Source organism: Crocuta crocuta, unplaced genomic scaffold (genome assembly GCF_008692635.1).
Source record: "Crocuta crocuta isolate KB4526 unplaced genomic scaffold, BGI_CrCroc_1.0 scaffold30, whole genome shotgun sequence".
Classification (NCBI taxonomy): domain Eukaryota; kingdom Metazoa; phylum Chordata; class Mammalia; order Carnivora; family Hyaenidae; genus Crocuta; species Crocuta crocuta.
Window position 1 is genome coordinate 749,037 of NW_027528345.1, and position 17,538 is coordinate 766,574.

At 39.0% G+C, this 17,538-nt stretch overlaps 1 long non-coding RNA gene across 1 annotated transcript; it reads left to right on the plus strand.

Moving 5' to 3' along the window:
* Positions 1–447: 447 nt before the first annotated feature.
* On the plus strand, positions 448–8,119 carry LOC144222836 (uncharacterized). Its single transcript, XR_013332487.1, has 3 exons — positions 448–678; positions 783–885; positions 7,897–8,119. It is a non-coding gene; the product is annotated as an uncharacterized LOC144222836 (long non-coding RNA).
* Positions 8,120–17,538: the final 9,419 nt, after the last annotated feature.

A 17,538-nucleotide genomic window follows, 5' to 3' on the forward strand; every position in this document is an offset into this window, starting at 1 on the left:
ATACTACTAGAAACCTCACTACAGATTGACATCAGATTATTCAAAATAACAATTTATCAAAAAGTGTTGTCACTCGTACATAGTGTATTCAGGATGATATTGTGGGACTTTCCTAAATAATCTGATGAAATAAAGACTCATCTGAGACAGTCCTGGTTAACCCTATCAGTAAGGGAATTAAGTTAATTTGGAATTATTTTCCACATTGCATCCAAATTGAACCCAATGTAAAAGTTGTCATGTGATAGCTTTCTGTGCATAGAATCACTTTCTACCTTCTTCCAGGAATAGCTACCCTTTTCTCTGGTAATAAGTTTTCCTCTGTCATGTCTGATGGAGACAGCCAACGTTATTATGACATGGGTCCATGTCACCACACAGAGCAATCCTAAGGCCCAATCATATGGCAGCTGGATCAGTCACCAGCCTTACCCAGGACTGGTCGGCAGGAACTGGCTGAAATGAGGCTGTCCTTCTGGCTCATGATCCTGGCCATGTGGAGAAGTCCAAGAAGATGAAGCCTGCAAACAGAAAGAAAAGGAGAGCAATAATGAGAGTAACATTTCGGTTGTCACTTAGCATTGCTGAGGTCCAGGCCATTGTCCTGGTTCCGGTGAGCTCTCCTTTCTTTCTGTGAGCTGGCTTCTTAAAGGAAACGAGAATCCATGTTTTGCTCAGGCTAGTACATGCTGGATTGCTGTCATTAGCAATTAAATATTTCCCTGAGGGGCTTTACTAAGGAAGCAGCAATGGAATCATTTTCTCAGATTTCTCTTTTGCAGCCTGTTGGAGCTCCGCCCCTCTCCATTTCAGCCCTACAGAATCGTCTCTAACATACAGAAGTCTTCTCACCACAGCAATACATTTTGAAGAATATAGACCAAGGTATGTATGGTGACTTCAAAAGGAATAGATGTGGGCACCTGGGTGGCTCAGTTGGTCAAGTGTTCGACTCCTGCTCCGGTCATGATCTCACGGTTCCGGAGTTCGGGCCCTGCATCAGGCTCTCTGCTGTCAGCCAGAGCCTGCTTCTGATTCTCTGTCTCCCTCTGTTTCTGCCCCTCCCCTCCTCAAAAATAAATAAACAAAAAAGTTAATAGATGTACTCCAAATTAATGAAAGATCTTATTATATATTAGCAAATAAGGTTGAGAATAAAGATTTACGGTACAAATAACATCGTAGTCATACAAATTGTTATTATCATTAACAAATGGTTCCTTTGAACAATGAGCTTCTGTAGATACATTTAAAGTGTAATTTGGCTAATTCAAACTTTTCAGAAATATTTGAATATATTAAATAGGCATGGAGGAACACCCATGAATTGCTAAATAAGAACATTTGCCTTTCCTTATAACATTCACAAGTAAAACAACATCTTAGGGATATCTAACCATGATCATACAGCCAGAAATAAAACAAAAACAGAGATATCACTCTGACATACTTATTTAAGTCATAATATCATTTTATGGTCAAACAAATATTTCAGACAAAAATTGCATATTTCCAAATCCTCACAGTCTAGATAAAAACAATATTTTAGAATTTACAAAATTATATTTTAAATAGGTGGGGGAATTGAACACCTTGTTTCAAAACGTACTATTACTTATAACACCTATTTATATAGTTTTTTTCCATTATTAGGGACAAAGTTTAAAAAGGCACAAATTATAGTGCATTTAAAATGTGTTTAATAGCATATGAATACATTAAGTAGAAAAAGAAGTATGTTCTTCCATTAAATAAAAATGAAATTTAAAGAAAAAATGGAAACAACTATGTTGGAAAGAAAGGTTAAAATATATTTCTGAGAATATTAAAAATATTTCTTATCACTAATTAGATACATAGCCCTGAAAATTAATGATCAATTAATAACATTTTAGAACCCAATAGAGGCAAATGCACAAGTTAAAAGGTAACATTAACACAAACTGCTTCCCTTTGATAACAGATTAAAGCCAATTTCATTTTAACAACATTACCAAAATTAAAAGAAAAAACCCCTGCCTTATCTCAATTTATTTTTTTATAATATGAAAAGGCACTTTTAGTATCAAGAACCTACTTAGGGTTGATTTAAATGCTAGACAAGTGGACTAGAATTTGACCAATATGCTCAAGCCATTATAATATGCAAATCATCTGAACAAACTCTGTGAAAGGAACCATCTTTTGTCACAGAAAGCAGACATCTTGTAGTCCAAATACGGTTAACTGCTTTTGACAAAGACCTAAATGTAAAAACAACAAAAGAAGCAAGCAGTATATAAAGAGTTAAATGTAGATTTAAAACCATTCATTCAAATCAAGAACAGTGTTGTGTACAAGTATGCCGGATTATAATTTATATTTAGGTACATTTTTTATTTATGCATTCATGATAGCCTAATGAGTGGAGCAAAGTGAAAACAGCCTCTACAACAATTACGCAGGGTCAAATATTGAAAGAACTCACAAGACTCCACAGACTATTCATGTGAAGTTTCCAGAAAACTAAAGGGTATGGTACATGAGGGAAACAATGCCCAAGGAGTCAGAGAGGCTCAGACTTGCAGACCAGCACACAGGGGCCCGTTGTCAGTAAATACCAAACATGTCTTGATTTCAGGGGGACTTAAGTGCAAGTTTACACTGGGGTCTTTTATATCTTACTGGTCACCCGGCCACCCTAGGCTGTTCAATGATTACACTAGGTGTAAACCATCAATTCATACATCCGTCAGCAGCAGGGAAGCCAGCCATGCTGCCTCCAGGGCTTTTTTGAACATTAAACAGCACATTATAAATCATTAACTATATATCTTATTCTTATCTTGCCCAGGGATCCATGCCAGTCTTCCAGACATTCCTGCAGTTAAGCATAGCATTGTCTCAGTCCAGCTGCAAATTCAGCCAATCTGACACAATACACATAGAATAGTATCATGGTAGGCAGGATTACTGTCTTTTGAGTTAATTAATATGCATATCTTCATTTGTACCTCTTAGGATAGAAGTTTGAGCAAATGGTGAGCTTTCCAAATTTTACAGCTGGCTTTTAATTTTTTTTTTTAACGTGTATTAATTTTGAGAGAGAGAGGGAGAGCGTGCACACATGAGTGGGAGAGGGGCAGAGAGAGGGAGAGAGAGAATCCCAAGCAGGCTCTGTCATTGTCAGCAGGGAGTCCCACGCCGGGCTCAATCTCATGAACCATGAGATCATGACCTGAGTTGAAATTAAGAGTCGGTCGCTCCACCACCTGAGCCACCCAGGCACCCCAACAGTTGCCCCTTTAAAGAACATATTAAGGATTCATATATAAACATATAAGGCAGCATCAATCAATCAATCTTATTTGGGAAAAAAAACAAGTGTCAGCAACTGGCACATTTTATAGGAAGTTCACAAGTTACACAAACAAAAAGAAGCATGTGGGAATAGCTGTATGCTTAGCTCACTTAATATATAAAATAAAATAAAATAAAATAAAATAAAATAAAATAATAAAGTATAAAATAGAATAGAATACACAATTTTTTCTGAAGTTAAATATATGAAATCTAAAATAAATATTTGCCTAAAAACATGTTACACAAACATGTATTTTTTTAGAATAGTTTTCAGTATCACCAACTCAGGGCTTATTTCCTAAACTGACAATTTACTCCAAATTTGATTTTCACATCTCTTCATCATTTCTTTTATGTTTACTTATTTTGAAAGAGAGAGAGAGAAATAGAGAGAGAGCAAGAGAGTGTGAGCAGGAGAGGGGCAGAGAGAGAACGAGAGAGAGAATCCCAAGCAGGCTCTGCACTGTCAGTGCAAATCTGACATGGCACTCCATCCCATGTACCATGAGATCATGACCTGAGGAGAAACCAAGAGTAGGGCACCAAACAGACTGAGCCATCCAGGTGCCCCTCTTCATCGTTTATTTCTAAGACATAATATAGAAGAGGTACCTCAACAAATAAAATTTAAAAAACCCCATAAACCTCTCTTTAAAATTTTTGGTTATGAATAACCTGATTTGTTTTTCATATTTTCTTGCTTTTTAAAATTAATGTTCATGCCCTAGCCTTACCAAATTAAAAAAAAAAAAGGAAGGAAGGAAGAAAGAAAGGAAAAGAAAGAAAGAAAATCAGGGAGATGATTGGGCAATAAGCATTGTACTGCACAGACAGAGGGTAATTACTTGCTAATGAATTTTTCTACCATATGCTATTACTGTAGATAAATCGAAATGAGTCATTTGTGATTGACAAGTTTGTGTTTTTCAATGTTAACAGACATGACCCAAATATAGGTCTTCCTACCTTTGCCCTGGAATTAGATGCAGTGCTCCCAGTCATCCATCACATTTATAGACTGAAGCAAATGATTCTGTGTGTTCAATACTCCCAATTCACCCATCACATTTTTTAGACCAGTGAGGTCATGTTTCACAAAGAGAACTTGGACAAGTAATCACAGAAAGGCACTCCAAAGCTAGGTGTATGAATAAGAGACAAGGGACAGTCTCACTCAGTGATTACAAGTCTGGGTAAGCATTTTAAAAAAACAGAAACACTGGAGATCTTTAAAAAAAAAAAACAACAACAATGATGGTCAGGCCACTGCTTCTAGCTGCACAGGCTGTGCACTGAACAACTTCAAGGGGCACCATGCATATAATTATGATGTGAATGGAATCCCATGGAGTTGTGAGATACAGCAGACCCACTGGGCTCCACTACTAAGCTTCTGGAAATGGTCATGGGGGCTTTTGTGCTTTAAAGGATGATTTTAATATACAGCCAGAGTTGAGAACTACTGGTCTAAACGATTTTTTTCCCTAAGCTAATTATATGCCTTTGAGACTCATGTTGAGATTGTTATTGTTTTCAATATATGCCTGCTGAGCAGCTTCTTTCTTCTCCATTAATAATCTTAGGAATTGCTTTTTTTTTAGTTTTTAGTTTTTTAGATTTTTAGTTTTTTTTTTTAGTATGTCTAACAATAATCTTTCCCCATAACACAAGAACATTTGCTTTTGTTTCTACATTCGCTTACCTTATTCCATCAGCCCCAAAGTGTGAAGAGGCTAGTTGAGTCATATGTTCCTTTTTGTAATGATTTAATTTTAGTTAATAACAATATTAGTAATAATCATTATGTGATTTTTTTTTACATTGACATGGATGCTATTTTTCTAGATACTCTGCACATTGCAACAATTCTATTTAGGAAATAAACACTTGTAAAGAGAAAACAATCTTTTAAGTATTACATGATCCTCGTGTTTTTAAAACCATGGCAGCCTGCTAAAGAAGAAGAAAAAGGAGGGGTGCCTGCGGCTCAGTTGGTTAAGCATCCGACTTCAGCTCAGGTCATGATCTCACAGTTTGTGGGTTCGAGCCCCGTGTCGGGCTCTGCGCTGACAGCTCAGAACCTGGAGCCTGCTTCAGATTCCATGTCTCTCTCTCTCTCTCTCTCTCTCTCTCTGCACCTCCCCCACTCTCCCTTTCTCTCTCTCAAAAGTAAATAAATATTAAAAAAAAATTTTTAAAGAAGAAAAAGAAGAAGAAAAATGAGGAGGAGGAGGAGAAAAACTGTATGAGTAGCCAAATCATTTGTTAGCGGAATAATCTGGGTATTTGTCTGCTCCACCCTCACAACCCTTCTTTGGAGACATGAACTGTTCCCATACCATATGTGGCTGCAGGGGCTGCTCAGAGCAGGACCATTCTGTTGCCGCTCCTCCAGAATTTTTGGCTCAAGAGGTCTGGGGTGGTGTCTGAGAACTGGCTTGTGTCACAAGTTCTTAGACAATGCTGATGCACCTTGTCCAGGGACCACACTTTGAGAACCACTAATCTATTCAACAGAAATGTTTCTCAGTGATGGAAATAGCATATTAATTGATAGAATTCCTTGTAATTTCCTCAAAAATTTCTTGAAGCAAATAAAGAATAAAATGCACAATGTCTTATGATTTGAAGTAGCATATCTTTCAGAAGTATGGTCAACATTACAGTCTGTGGGTTCACTGACACCGATGGCTGGTTGGGAGGACATGGGGACAGATGCCCTGTAAGAGTAACTCAATGTGTCACAGGAAATTCTGACCTTCAAGGACAAGGTACCTGTCAGCCACATTATTGACTGGTGTACTTGAGCCCTTGCTCCAGCCGGTCTGTTTCTGCCTCAAGAATGACCAAAACAAAACAAAACAACCTGCATGTCTACTCTACCACTGTGTAACTTAAAACAGCTAAGCTCTAAGTCAGGCTATTGATTTTATTGATCTAATGCAGGGAGGAAACTCCATCCTAAAACTTTCATTGATACAAACTGCCTCCAATGCGCCAAACTGTTAAACCCAATATGCATGTCACAGAAAAGAAAGCAATATATGGGACTTAGTTTGGCATCCAGAAATCCATTTTTCTTTGATTACTCCTTTATTTTACATTCCCTTGCCATTTATACCTTTCAGTCTATATCCTGTATCAGATGCATATATGTTGCTTTACAATTTAACCCGTTTGTGTAAATCTCAACAAACTGATCAAAAGCTATCCCAAAGCAGTGATCTCCTCTATCTTGTATCTCCACACAGCATTACTTTATTACTAAAAGAAATATTGATGGGGTGCCTGGGTGGCTCAGTTGGTTGAGCGTTCTATTCTTGATTTCAGCTCAGGTCATGGGATCGAGCCCCGCATCAGCTCTCTCTCTCTCTCTCTCAAATAATATAGATAGATATAGATATAGGTACATATATAGATATAGATAGATATAGATAAATAAATGGAGGCGTGCCTGGGTGGCTCAGTCAGTTAAGCGTCCGACTTCGGCTCAGATCATGATCTCACTGATCTCGAGCCCTGCATTGGGCTGTGTGCTGACTGCCAGCTCAGAGCCTGGAGCCTGTTCCAGATTCTGTGACTCCCTCTCTCTCTCTGACCCTTCCCTGCTCATGCTGTCTCTCTCTCTCTCTCTCAGAAATAAATAATATCTTTTAAAAAATTTTTAAAAGATAAATGGAATATTGAGGGGAAATATTGAGGAAGAAAATGCCAAAACAGAGCCAGTTACCAAGGAGAATATTGAAGAATGCTTTACTTAGGATGAACCACTTGCTACATTTATCTTCTTTATCAAGAATTAATGCAGACTATAGAAATAATCCATTTGACTTTAAAATAAACTTTTAATGTTTTAGTTATTTCTGAGAGAGAGAGAGTGTGTGAGACAGAGAGTGTGTGTGTGAGAGAGAGAGTGAGCAGGGGAGGGTCAGAGGGAGAGGGAGACACAGAATCTGAAGCAGGCTCCAATCTCTGAGCTGACTGTCAGTACAGAGCCCAACATGGGGCTCGAACCCACCAACCCACCAACCCACCAACTGTGAGATCATGAACTAAGCCGAAGTCGGATGCTTAACCGACTGAGCCCTCCAGGCGCACCAGACTTTTTAAAAATCTATAAATAAAAGTGTAGGTAATTATTATTTGATGCAAAGTTACTGTTGATTGGACAGAGAATACAGCTATTAAGAAAAAGAAATAAACAGCAAAATGTTTACTAAAAGAAAAAAGGCTGCAGCAGAATGGAAAGAGTAGGAACCTGGGTCTGCACTACACTTCCAAGAAACGCTCTGACTCATCTCCTCCGGTCACCCAAACACACCTTGCTTCGGGCCACCCCTCTGCCGAGGCCATCCTCCCCCAGCCTACTTCTCTTTGCTTGGATCACCTTCTGCGGCACACATCCTTCCTGTCCTCTTGCTGTTCAAGTCCCTACCCTGCTGAGTAACTTCTCACCCGCCCCCTCCAACGTAAACTTAAAGGAAATTTCTTTCAAAAGGCTGACTAAGCGGCCAGAAGGGGAAGCCCTTACGCCCTATCCCTTGTCCATTGCAGACCCCAACAGAAGGAGATATACCCTGTATTCCCAAGAGAAGAAGCCTACTTTACTACTCCAGCAAGGTGGGAGGAAAATTTTCTGCTTGCCCAGCGACAAGCTCCACCAATAAGAAAATACCACAACTCGGCCAGTGAGAAACTGTCACCACCCTTGACTCTCCCTTTCCTCTATTTCTGTTTTCCTCTTAATCTTCTCCATTTGACAGAATCGTGCATGGAAATAAATAGGTTTTGAATTAATAATTTAAAAAAAAAAGGCCTTCTCTCCACACTGCNGAGCGGAAAGCCTGGGGCTCAGGGACTTGAGGGAGGCTGGCGCCTGGGTGGTCAGGCCGGTATTGCACCCCGGAGGACAACCTGGGGGGCCCGCGCCCCCGCCCGCTCTGCAGCACCCACTTCCAGAGTCCAGGAAGGAACCCTAGTTTGTGCATCGTTTTCCATCCCCGTTCAAACAGGGGTGAAAGGAAAAGGCGCCAACTCGTTCCTCTCGCTCTTTGGGACTTTAGCGAAAGGCAGTTATACCTAAGCCCCNCTGTGCCCACGCCGTCCCTTCCTTCGTGCTGCGGCCGCACTCCTGTCGCATGCCCCAGCCGAATCACACGCATGCTTCCAGATCTCGGTGCCAAACGACCTGACCCAGCACCAAGAGGATCGGACAAAACTGAGCGGCAGGTCGGACCTGGGGCCTGGGGCCGGCTCTGCGTCCCAGCACCGAGGACGCTAGTGCAAGACCGTCCCCAGCGCGGAAAGGTGGCATTTGTTCCCCAGTGGCAGGGNCCAACCCCTCATCTAAAGGGAATCTGTCAAAGTCAACCATCCAAACCCAGAGCTCCCAGCCTCAAGCCTGAAATGCACTTCCAAATTTGGGAAGGCCAGTTTCAAATTGGGCCGCTGTGTGGTAGTGTTGTAATCCACTCAGAGCTAGTCGCTTCGGTTCCACTTGCTACCCCATAGAAGACCCTCTTCTACGTCTCTCCATATCCCCGAATTAAGAGTTTTATAAGTTTTTATTTTTTCATTTTTGTTTTGCTTTTGCACTAATAGTAACTGACACACAGGCTGAGACAAGCTCTACTGGCTCTTCTCCATTTTTATAAGCTTGAATCCAGCCTTGATTGGTCATGAAGCACGGGGTGGGGGGGAGTTATTTCTATCTCACTACCTCATTCCACATGTCTATGCAAATGAGTAATAATAATACCTACTTCATAAGGTTCTTAGGAAGATTTAGTGATGCAGAACAAATTACCAGGCACATAGCCTGCACTCAGAGCTCTCCTTCTCTTACAAAAGTAATATAATGTATCACCAAACTATAATTTATTACATTATACATTAATATAATATTATTATATTATAATAAATATAAATTAATATATAATAAATATTATTATATTTGTAATGTATTATAAAACTATAATGTATTACTTTTGAAAGAGCTTTAAAAATATGATTCTCTATTACTGCCACACTGTTAAAGATGGTTGGGAAATTTGCCAGTGAATAGACTTGAATTTGAGGCTGGGCAACCTGGTTATAACTGTGCTTTCACCTCTCTTGGGCTGTGGGGCGTTGGGCAAGTCACTTCCCCTTTCTGTACTTCAGTTACTTATTCTGCAAAATAAGATAATAACTGTTCTTACTGAGGACCAAAGAAGTTAACATCTGTAATTCATTTAGAATATTTACTACCAAATGTATAATAAGCATTTATAAAATGTAGAATTCATCTTTTAACCAGGTAACTTTTGTAACTCAAATTCTGTGACCATCTATCAGAAACTCAGCCTTCTTACAAACACTTCTAACTACATTTGCAGTTTACTCTAAACATTTTCATACTATTTTCTTTCAATAAGCAGTTACAAAGACTTAAACATGATAGTTAGTCATGTTTTTAATAACTAGAATCAAAATTTCGGGAAAAAATACTTAACACCAAATTATACCGGTTGAAATCTAAGATGTTATTGACAATGTAAATTTTTTTTTCATATATTACTTATAAAATTTATATTTTATGACGTTAGGGAACCTACTCAAATTCAGTGAATGTCTCCTTGAGCCTCCTATGCCATTTTTAAAGGAAAGAATAACTTTTTTTCTTGTTCAATTTTATTTCAGTCCATTGAGGTTTTGCATTTATTATGAAATATTTGGGGTATATAAAAGAATATGAAAAATAAAACAAAGGCTGTGTTTTCAAACACATACTTTAAAAAATTAAATATTGGGGCGCCTGGGTGGCTCAGTCAGTTAAACGTCCGACTTCGGCTCAGGTCATGATCTCGCGGTTTGTGGGTTCGAGCCCCGCATCGGGTTTTGTGCTGGCAGCTCAGAGCCTGGAGCCCGTTTCGAATTCTGTGTCTCCCTCTCTCTCTGGCCCTGCCCCCCATCATGCTCTGTCTCTGTCTCAAAAATAAAAATAAAACTATGAAAAAAAAATTAAGTACTGCCATGAAGCCTCACTATAGCCTCGATGAGTAAGTTTTACAACTCACTCCCATCAGCAGCAGGAAAACATTGCTTTGAATTTCTTGTTCATCATGATCAAAGTATAAACAATAACTTATTGTTATTAATAACACATTATTGTCTCTGCTTTTGCTATGCATATATTTTGCTAAACATCTATTTTGTATTTTTGATATATTTTAAAATTTCATAAAATGGAGTAATTCCTTTTCACTCTTCTATGATTTGCTTTTCTTTCTTCAAAATTTTATTTTTGAGGCTCATCCATGCTGATGAGTGTATCTGTTGTTCATTCACTTTAACCACTGTTTGGGATTCTACTTAAGGAATATATAGCACTTACTTATATATTCTCCTACTGGTAGGTATTTCTATTGTACTTTACTTTTCAAAAAAAAGGGCTATGAACATCTTTGTGCTTGTTTCCTCAGGCATATTTGAAAAAGTGTCTCAAAGTATCTCTCTGCATATTTTTGAATTTAAAACTTATGTTACCCAAATGCAGATTTTTCATTTATTTATTCAAAAATATTTGATGGTCACCTACTATATGCCAGGCACAATGCTGACAGATGGGGCACAGCACAACAAACAGAATGTTTACACCATAGTGGGATATTACAAGAGGTGCATGCGTCGGGGAAAGCTTTGCAGTACATGATCTAAGGTCTTATTTAATTTCAAAACTTTATAATTCACTAAAGTCAGACATGATTCTGTTAAACAAAATGCTCTTAAAATCAAAAAATTTTCCCCTTCCTAGAGGAGCATTTAATTACAGAAAATGGGACCACAAAATGAGGCAATGAGATAGAACCTAATGAGATAAAGCAATACAGGATATTAAGCTCTCGCACTCCATTAGGAAAAGAATATGCAATTCAGACAGAAAACATATGCAATAGGGAGTAAGCAAATAATTGGTCCAAGAAAAATAACCCCTACTGAAACATAAGTAATAATAATTTGAACAAAAGGAAGCAGTGTGGGTTGTAGCAAAAGCTTTTGAAAGAAAAAAAGAAGGAAACAAGCTGATTTTAAGGGGGATGAAGGGTTGGACAGCTGAAAAATAGACACCTGATAAATTATGTCATAAATCAGATAACATTAAAAAATATTTCTCCATAAATCAAATAAATCACTAAAAAGTAGCACTTCTTTAAAATGAGAAATTGAAAAAAATGCCACCGGAGTTCAAAGGTAGATGTAAGGGATAGTTATATCCGCAACCTTCTCTACTCACTGTGGGGAGGCTAGCACAAAAAGGGAGGGAAATAGAGGTACCCACCCCCAACTTTGTGAGGCTCTAAAACTTAACCAGGGAAAGGCGGAAGAGCGAGGTTTTTTCTCCCATCTCTTTGTGCTATTCCTCACAATTTTCTTCCTTTTGGTACATAACACTCCTTCGTTTCCTGAACATAGGTTTATTAAATCTCTCCTGTGTATCAAGCAACGTGCTATGCATTCAGAAGTAAACAAGATTGGGAATATACCTGCCCTATAAACTTACATTTAATGAAGTAAAGAAGTAAGTAAATGAATAAATAAGTCAATTTTAGAATTTGATACAAATTATAGAGTGTGATGTGATAGGGATTGAAGGAGGTAGAGAGAGGGTGACTAGACAAAGCCTCTTAGATTAATTTGAACTGAGACAGTGGCTCTGAGAATAGACCAACTATGCAGAGGACTAAGGAAAATATTCCAAGTTAAATAGGTGAATATGAGCACATGCTTGGAGGACAGAAGGGCCTTGACATATTTGAAGAGCAGAAAGACATCATGGTGGCAGTTTTTGTGTTTCTGAGATGGATGATTCTGTAGGGTGTTTGTGTGCTGATGGGAATTAATCACCACAGAGGTGGAGTAGAGCTAGTGCAGACAACAGAAAGAAGCCCCTGAGAAGGAAAGAAAAGATATAAGTAGAGGAATTTGATTTTTTTTCTTACATAGTTTATTGTCAAGTTGGTTTCCATATAACACCCAGTGCTCATCCCAACAAGTGCCTTCCTCCATGCTCATCACCCCTCTTCCCCTCTCCTCCTCCCCCATCAGTTCTCAGTTTGTTCTCAGCATTCAAGAGTCTCTCATGGTTTGCCTCCCTCCCTCTCCGCAACTATTTTTCCCCTTCTTCTCCCCCACGGTCCTCTGTTAAGTTCCTCCTAATCCACCTATACGTGCAAACATATGGTATCTGCCCTTCTCTGCCTGACTTATTTCACTCAGCATAACACCCTCGAGTTCCATCCATGTTGCTACACATGGCCAGATTTCATTCTTTCTCATTGCCATGGAGTATTCCACTGTATAGATAAACCACATCTTCTTGATCCATTCATCCATTGATGGACACTTAGGCTCTTTCCATGTTTTGGCCATTGTTGAGAGTGCTGCTATGAACATTGGGGTACATGTGCCCCTATGCATCAGAATTTGATTTTAAAAGAAATGGGGCTCTAGTTTGAGCCCCACCTCAGACTCTGTGCTGACTGCTCAGAGCCTGGAGTCTGATTCAGATTCTGTGTCTTCCTCTCTCTCTGCCCCTTCCCTGCTCAGCTCTGTCTCTCTCTCTCTCTCTCTGAAAAATAAATAAACATTAACATTTTTTAAAAATAAAATAGGGCTCTTATTTCAATATGACAATGACAAGGCTAAGAAGATCTGTAAAACTTCATATAACTTTATGGAATTGGTGGTGGGAATATGAAGGAGCTCCCTCCTGATAGCTTCTGTCTTGTCTGAGTTTTTAGAAGACAAAACAGAGGCAGATCTAATGATTTAGATGCCTCTTCTATTTCTCCTGATCAGCAGGGTGTTTGAGACAGTGCTTACCTCAGTGTTTGGTCACTAGCTTTGTGGGGTCAAAAGGCAGAGAATTGCACACCCCTTTTGCTGGTACAGATTATGGCAGTAAAATTCTGGGCATCTCCTTATAGTGGCAGCTTTCTATCATAGTGTCCTGGAGCCAATAGCTTGCTAACCAGAGAAGGGCAACAGATCCTCTGAAGGCCCATCCCCACTTTGGGGGTAGGGGGAGAAGTCAAGGCTACAGTTTACTAAATTGAGGGTTTTTCCCAGATCTCCCAATGATTCTTCATGTCATTTCTTACCCTGGAATAAACTCTTCCTGCTTAAGTTATCTACATGGTACGAGATTCTCTTCTGTGGCCAATATATTCAGAGTTCAAGATCAATCATTCAAAAGTATAATAAAGTCAGTTCAAATATGACAGGGTAGGGGTGGAGAGGAAGAAAATTTTCAGTACAAGAATGTAAAGGATGGAGTGCCTGGGTGGCTCAGTCAGTTAAGCACCCAATTTCTGCACAGGTCATGATCTCACAGTTTGTGGGTTTGGACCCCTTGTCAGGCTCTGTGCTGACAGCTCAGAGCCCAGGGCCTGCTTCAGATTATATATCTCCCACCCCCTCTCTGCCCCAGCCCTCCCACCCATGCTCTGTCTCTCTTTCTCTCAAAAAAATAAACATAAAACAATTTTTTAAAGGTAAAGGATGTGGTGGTTTGCAGATGGAAACATCAAGAAAGGTTTACAGCTGGTTCCATGACAGAATTTCAAGAGAGTTATCTTGTTTAAAGGATGAAGTAGGAAAGGCAATGGAGAACAAGTAGAACATTGATTCTTCCTCCTGGCCCCAAGTTGCAGAAGTTTGTGAGTGAAAACTATCTCCATTTGAAAGATATCAGAGGAAACTTTCATAAAGCAAAGGGTCAAAGGGACTTCAGAAAGGGAACAAAAATATAGGAGAGTTTGCTGATCACAAACCCTATAGTTTCAAAGGACATAGTGAATGGTTTTTAGAGGGAAAAAGAAGGGTAAGAGATTTAATCAGAATTTAATCAGATTTAATCAGAATCAGAGGAAACACAGAAATTTATGAAAGTGAGAGTCCAGGGGAGAGTGGATGGTCTAGAAGCTTTGGACTTCTCTAGCTGACCAAACCAGACCAAAGGTGACGCATGAACAAATTGGTCTTGATTAGTCTCTCAGATGAAGAAGGATGATCAAGTTCTCGGTCCTGCACTTTGCAAGGCTATGGCAGAAAGCCTGAGGGAGCCACGTTTGGTTTGCCAATTGAAACTTCCTAAATGAATACATATATTTTCCCAGCAACTCCTTCCCTGCTCATTGAAGGACAACTTCACTTTCTTTAGTCCCGCTTACAGAATCAGTACAACAAATAAGCAATAAACAAAAGACATTGCCTGAGTGAGAACATCTTACACATCAAGGGATTTGACACTAATTCCCACTGGACTTCTAGAGACCAGAGACCTGTTGTGTTCGTGTGCGTGTTCCTTTCCCACCCTTAGCATCTACTGCCACATCTGGCATAGAATCAATGCTCATTAGTTCTTTGTTGAATGAAGGAACATATTAACAGACATCGTGTCTTAGGAAAAAATTCAGATGGATTGGCATTAGAGAAATCTATACTTTAAGCAGACTCTTCCTCAGTTCCCAAGTCACTTTCTGCTCAAAAGTCAGAGAATTAGGTGATCAAATAGACACTGACCAGTGACTGGAGACCAGGAAGAAAGGGAGCTACAGAACCCTAAACTAGTGATCTATAATGCTGCATCTAAATACCTAACTAACGTCTCACCAAACTTTATATTCCAAAGGGAATTCACATGAGTGAATTGAGTGGGGCTTATAAAAAAGGGTTCCATCTGGGGCGCCCAGGTGGCTCAGTGGGTTAAGCATCTGACTTTAGCTCAGGTCATGATCTCATGGTTAATGAGTTCAAGATCCATGTGGGGCTCTGTGCTGATAGCTCGGAGCCTGGACCCTACTTCATATTCTGTGTCTCCCTCCTTCTCTGTCCCCACCCCCCCGCCCCAGCTTGTGCTCTTTCTCTCCCTCTCTCAAAAATAAATAAACATTTAAAAATTTAAAAAGAAAGGATTCCATCAAAAAGATAATTTCTTCAACAAATGATGTTAGGAAAACTGGAGAGCTACATGCAAAAGAATGAAACTGGACCACTTTCTTATACCATACACAAAAATATACTCAAATAGATTAAGACCTAGATGTGAGACCTGAGCCCATAAAAATCCTAGAAGACAGCACAGGCAGTAATATCTCTGACATCAGCTGTAGCAACATTTTTCTACATCTGTCTCCTGAGGCAAGGGAAATAAAAGCAAAAATGAACTATTAGAACTACATAAAAACAAAATGCTTCTGCCCAGCAAAGGAAACAATCAATAAAACTAGAAGGCAACCTACTAAACGGAAGCAGAAATTTGCAAATGACATCCAATAAAGGGTTAGTATCAGGACTCCTGGGTGGAACAATCAGTTAAGTGTCTGACTTTGGCTCAGGTCATGATCTGTGTAGGGCTCTCTGCTGACAGCTCAGAGCCTGGAGCCTGCTTCAGATTCTGTGTCTCCTTCTCTCTCTGTCCATTCCCCACTCACACTCTGTCTCTCTCAAAAATAAACACACACAAAAATTTTTAAAGGGTTAGTATCAAAAATATATAAAGAGCTTGTACAACTCAACACTGTCAAGACAAATAATCCAATTTAAAAGTGGGCAGGAGAAATGAACAGGCATTTCTTCTAAAAAGATATCCAGATGGCCAAAAGACATATGAAAAGATGTTCAACATCACTAATCATCAAGAAAATGCAAATCAAAATGACAATGAGATATCGTCTCAGACCTCTCAGAATGACTAAACTCAATAACACAAAAAACAAGTGTTGGCAAGGATGTGGAGAAAAGGAACCCTTCGTATACTGTTAGTGGAAATGCAAACTGGCGCACCACTGTGAAAAACTGTATGGCAGTTCCGAAAAAGGTTAAAAATAGAACTACTCTGTGATCCAGTAATTGCACTACTGGGTATTTACCCCCAAAATACAAAAACACTAATTCAAAGGGATATGTGCACACCTATCTATGTTTATAACAGCATTATTTACAATAGCCAAAGTATATAAGCCGCCCAAGTGACCATCAACAGATGAATGGATAAAGAAGAGGTGAGCCACACAATGGAATATTACTCAGCCATAAAAAAGAATGAAATCTTGCCATTTGCAATGATATGGATGGAGCTAGTGGGTATTATGCTAAGTGAAATAAGTCCGTCAGAGAAAGACAAATGCCATATGATTTTACTCATCTGTGAAATTAAAAAAAAAAAAAACGAGCACAGGGGGAAAAAAAGGAGAGACAAACCAAGAAATGCTCTTAACTATAGAGAATGAACATATGGTTATCAGAGGGGAAGTGGGTGGGGGAATTGGTGAAATAGGTGATGAGGATTAAGGAGTGCACTTGTCATGACAGCACTGGGTCATGTATAGAATTGTAGAATCACAATATTGTACACCTGAAACTAAGATAGCACTGTATGTTAACAATACTGGAGAAAGAAAGAAAGACAGGATGACAGACAGACAGACAAACAGAAAAAAGGAAAGAACATAAGAAAGAAGGAAAGCAAGCAAGCAAGCAAGCCAGCAAGCAAGCAAGCAAGCAAGAAAGCAAGAAAGAAAGAAAGAAAAAGAAAAAGAAAGGGAGAAAGGAAATGTCTGAATTGTTCCAATACTTCCCCTTAATATAAAATGGTGACAGAGGATGTCATTGTTCATTGTGCCTTATATAATTGCTGTCAAGTAATGATTAATAACGTTCTTTCTAATGGAAGTACTTCTATTTTTGAAAATCATAAACACGTTTCACACAGAACGTGAACTGGAAATGCGCGCATCTTACAAGTACATTCGATGACATGCCACAGCATCTCTGAGGACCTCGTTCCTTTACACAATGAGAATTCAGGAAGACAGGTGGATTGAACTAAGCTTAATGTTGAATTTTTTTAACGTCCCTACGGGAACCTGTGTTCCCATGGTAACATATGAAAGTTAGTGAAATATTCTTCTAAGTAGCTGCGAACTAAAGGATAGAATCCTATTGTCTTTAGTTAAATTGGTGTTTCTGTGAATAAAGAAAGGCTGAGGCTTTTTATTCTGCCATCTTGCTGATACCTGTTTGTTTTTATGTTAAAATTACCTAGGGATTTCTATTATAAAAGCAAATAGACCAATCCTCTTATGCCCAATAGAGTTCTTCCAACTTAATCATAGAGATGTTCAATGAGGGAATTCTAAGGTAACATGTTAA